The sequence below is a fragment of the Chinchilla lanigera genome, unplaced genomic scaffold (assembly GCF_000276665.1).
Source record: "Chinchilla lanigera isolate Chin_1 unplaced genomic scaffold, ChiLan1.0 scaffold00036, whole genome shotgun sequence".
Taxonomy (NCBI): domain Eukaryota; kingdom Metazoa; phylum Chordata; class Mammalia; order Rodentia; family Chinchillidae; genus Chinchilla; species Chinchilla lanigera.
The window spans coordinates 19,519,219-19,524,179 of record NW_004955437.1 but is presented as its reverse complement, the minus strand read 5'-3'; positions in this window follow the sequence as shown (position 1 = coordinate 19,524,179).

The following is a 4,961-nucleotide window of genomic DNA, read 5'->3' as shown; positions in this document are numbered from 1 at the left end:
AAATGCTGGAGAGGGTTCCCAGAAAGGGGAATTCTCATATACACTACTGGCTGGAATGTAGATTATGGAGAGCAGTATGGAGGTTCCTCAAAAACCACAACTGTCCTATGATCCAGCAACTTCACTGCAGGGTACGTATCCAGAGGAGAGATAGCATGCAGGACAGACACCTGTCCTGAGTGTTTCCTGTGGCACTGTTCACGGTCACTAAGACGTGGCATCAGCCTAGGCGTCCTCAGACAGACAGATGGATAGACAGGGTTGTGGATACGCACAACCAATACTGTCTGCCACAAAAAAGAATGCAACCCTGGCATTCGTGGCAACATGGATAGGCTGGAGGACATTATGTGGCAGAAGAGAAGGTAGGCACGGGACGACAAATACTGTGCAACCTTACTTCTATGCAGAAGCCAGAAAAGCTGATCTCATGGCAAGAGAGTAAAATAGTGGTTCCCAAAGGCTGTGGAAGAGGACAGAGAGGGGGGTGGCTAATGGGTGCAGCTGATGAAGGAACCCCCTTCCCCCCAGTACTGAGGACTGAACCCAGCACTTATCCACAGAGCTACATCTTTGCCCTGTTTTTATTTTTTATTTTCGGACTGGGTCTCATTAAATCACTAAGTTGCCTAGCCTGGGCTCAAACTTGCAGTCCTCCTGCCTCAGCCTCCCAGAATGCTGGGATTACAGGTGTAGGCCACCATACCCAGCTAGAAGGAGTTAAATCCTGATGTTCTGTTGCCCAGCCGGGTCATCATGACAGGAAGCAATAAGTTACATCTTTCAAAATAGCTAATTTTGAAAAGCTGGAGAGGATTCTGAATGTTCCCAGCAGAAAGAGATGACAAATGTCTGAGGTGAGGTGACAGAGAGACCAATTACCCTGATACGACCATTGCTCACTGTATGCATCTGCTGAAACCTCACACTGAACCCCGCAAGTATGTATACAGGAAGTTAGGGTTCTCGTTTAGGGACAAACACACCCCCACTCAGAGCAGCGAAGGGTGTGTGTGGAGCAGGCATGGGCAGAGCTCTGCGGGTGGTGGGGGAAGGCTCCCTGTCTGGCTTATTCCAGGCCCCCTTGTTCACTGAAAGAAGTCCATATAGAGCCCCTGGCCCCAGGAGGTCCTGGTATGAGGCGGGCCTGAGGTGAGGGAGGGATGGGAGGGTGCTGAGGAGCAGGGCTGGGCCCGGACAGCTGGGTTCCCGCAGATGGCTTCCCACAGGGCCACAGCCCGCCTTTGCTGCAGTCAGCACCATTCTGCTTCCCCAAGGGACCCGGGGAATCCAGGTTGCTGGGATCTGGTGACAATGGATGGATTGTTCTAGAAGCCAGGGCCCCACCTGGCCTCCAGTTCCCCATCGTCTGAACAGATGTTGATCCGCCAAGGGCAAAAGCCAAAATTTCCCTCAAGTTCAGGGACACTCATTCAGAGTGTTGCCATGGGGACACACGGGTCCCCCCCGGCAGGCTGCTTCACCCTTAAGCTGCTCGGAAAATGCTATGCACTCCGAGAGGCTGAGGCAGAGGATACAAGGCTTAAGCCCAGCCTGGGCAACTTAAAAGATCCTGTCTCAAAATAAAAAATAAAAAAGGGCTGTGGATTAGCTCAACGTGAAGGTCCTGGGTTCAAGCTGCGGCACTAAAAGGAAAAAAATCTACACAGCAAGGCTCCAAGGTCTGGGCTGGTGACCGACAAGATGTTGGATGAAGCGCTAGAGCTGAAGCCCCCCTACCAGGGACTTGCGGGAGCCTTCCTGCCCTTGGCCTGGCCTCCAGCCTTACCCAGTCCTCACTCCTCCCGGCTCAGTCCCGCCCCGGTGTCTGGCACATTCTGCCCCACCCGTGGGACCTTCCCTGCTTGTTTGCCTAGCCCGGGTTGCAGGCACTGATGCCACTTCAGCTTCACTCGGTCTCAACCCACAGCAACAAAATCAGACTCTCTGATGGTGGGACTGGAATCTCCCAAATGCTTCCAATGTTCAGCTAGGGGGCCGGGCGTGGTGGCGCACACCTGTAATCCCAGCACTTGGGAAGCTGAGGCAGGAGGATTGTTTTGAGTTTGAGACCAGCCTGGGCTACAAACTGAGCTCAAGGCCCGCCCGAACTGCATAGCGAGACCCTGTCTCAAAAAGACAAAAACACAACGTTCAGTTAGGGTTGAGCCACTACCTCATTCCTTCTATGGGTGGGCTTGGATGAACTCCTTTTGCCCAGGAAGCCAGCACTACATTGGGCAGCTGGCCCTTCCCCTCCTCCTCCTCCAAGGGCCCAAGGCCCACAGGAAGGGTCCAGTCCATGGGCACAGATGCAGTCTACTTTGTGATAGGTGGTAGATGGGAAGCAGAATACTTCTCCCTACCAGTAGTGTACCCATGGCTAGCCTGAACCTCTCTGAGAGTCAGTTTCCTCATCTTCTCTTTTTCTTTCTTTTCTTTTCTTTTCTTTTCTTTTTTTTTTGTCTTTTTGAGACAGGGTCTCACTATGCAGTTCAGGCTGGCCTTGAGCTCACTCTGTAGCCCAGGCTGGTCTCGAACTCACAACAATCCTCCTGCCTCAGCTTCCAGAGTGCTGGGATTATAGGTGTGCACCACCACATTCGGCAGTTTTCTCATCTTCAAAGTGGGCTTTACTAACAGTGCTACCTTCTGGGCTGATGTAAGGGGACTCCTTGGCATTGGGTCTTTAGCACAGTAAGGGTTTAATTGTTGGTATTATTATTTCCCAGTAACCGTAGGGCTTTGTATGCTAGTCAAAGCTCTTGACACAAGAGGAAAGTAACTCACTGATTCAACCTTAAACCCTCACACTCCACAGCTCCTCAGCTGGTGAGAGCATTTCTAAGGATTTCCTGTTCTCAGGCCTACCCACTTCCTCCTTCAACCTGCAGCTAGGAATAACTCCTGCGCATATTACGACCCTCCTCACACCTCCTTCCAGGAAGACAAGGAGGCTCCCAGGCTGACCTTGCTGGTGGCATGGGTCTCAGGGAAGAACAAACTCTCCCACGGGGTAGCGCACCCCTTCCTAAGGTGCCCCTCCCTCATCAGTCCTGGACACCCAAGCTGGCTGTGGCTGCCACAGGGCATCACAGGACATGTCCACGGGGCTTGCTTTGCTGTTTTAAAAGCCCTTCCACAGGTTACAGGATGCCCACGAGCTGGGTTAGCCTCTTCGCCTGGCTAATGACTCGCCAAGCCCTAGCGTTAGAGTTTGGAGGTCCTGAGTCATATCCGACCCCTCCACTGCAAAAGGATTGGCTAAAAGAAAGAAGCGTCTAGCAGGGGTTAGTACTATGTCGGTCAGCTTTCCGGCACTGTAACAACTACGTGAGACGTAGGCAGTGGGAGGGAAAGAGTTAAGCGTGGTAGCGCACATCTGTAATCCCAGCACTCGTGAGGCTGAAGGACCGAGTTCGAGGCCAGCCTGGGCTAGAGCAGAAGCCTGTCTCAAAATAAAACAAAAATAAATAAAATAGAAAGGAAAGTTTGTTTGACTCACGATTTCAGAGCTTTCAGTCCGTGGCCATTTGTTGCTCCGGGGCCTGTGGCAAAGCCGCACATCCATCCACTAAGGCACTGAGGAGCAGCAAACTGCGCACAGGCAGAGAGCATAAAGAGTAGACCCCTAAATTCATAAAAAGGCCACGCCCCCAATGACCTGGAACTCCTCGCTAGGCCCCGCCTTTTAAAGGTCAGACCGCCTCCCAATAGCATAGCCAGCTGGGGACCAAGCCTTTAACACACAGGCCTTGCGGGGCATGGGCTCGTCCAAGCCATAGCAGGAAGTCTTATGAGCAGAAGTAAAAGGAGGGTGATAACAGTCCTTTGGTTCTATTAATCAAAGGAACAAAAATAACACATAGTTATTCTCCTGCCAAACTGGACAAGCTTTTTAAAAATCAGAATTCATAACGGTGGTAAGCATAGGAGCTTGATACAGTTCTCCCATTCTCTGGGAAGGGATTGCCTGTAATGGCCTAACCTTTGGAAAAGCAATTTGCAGCCAGCATGGTAGTGCACGCCTGTAATCCCAGCACTTGGGAGGCTGAAGCAGGAGGATCATTGCGAGTTCGAGGCCAGCCTGGGCTACAAAGTGAGCTCAAGGCCAGCCTGAACTGCATAGCAAGAGCCTGTCTCAAAAAGACAAAAAGAAAAGAAAAGGGAAGGGGAGGGGAGGGGAGGAAAGCAATTTGGTGAGATGCAAAGTCTTTTTAAAAACTCCTAAATACATAATTAATTAATTAAAAGCTCCTACCCCCGGCCAGGGGTGGAGCACAGTGGTGGACCACTTTGCCTAGCATGCTGGAGGCCCTGAGTTTGATCTCCAGCACTTCTAAAAAAAAGTTGTATCCTGCGTGAAATTTCTGGAACTGGATTGTGGTGGTGGTTGCTGCACATGCACACTGCAAATGTACTAAATGCCACCGAGTTATACATTAAATGGTGACTTTTCTATTACACATATTCTACTACAATTAAAAAGAGAAAAAAAACACCCTTCCCTTCAACCATTCTATCTCCGGCAGTCTGGTCTGGGAGACAACCCGGTGGGCCCCAGGCTCACCACAGCACCGTTCAGATCAAGAAATTAGGAAGGAGCTGGCTAAATTCATATTGTGGGCTACTATATTCCTGTGAAATCAAGTCTTCAGATACATGTAATAACATGGAGGGAAGGTCCATAACAAACTCATTGAAGAAAGAATGACATAGAGATGTATTTACTGGTATATGTACCAACATGGCTTGCGTATAATTTGGAATAATATCAAAATATTTTAAAGTCGTTCCAAGTCCTCCCTGGATAAATCCACCCCCACCCTGCGGCCGCCATGCCTGCAATCTCCTATGTAACAGTGAACATGACAAGCCAGATGGGACCACAGGGTGTCACTTGTGGATGTGGTTTTTGTGAAAACATCAAGAGGAAGAATAATCAGAGCATTGCCAGCAGG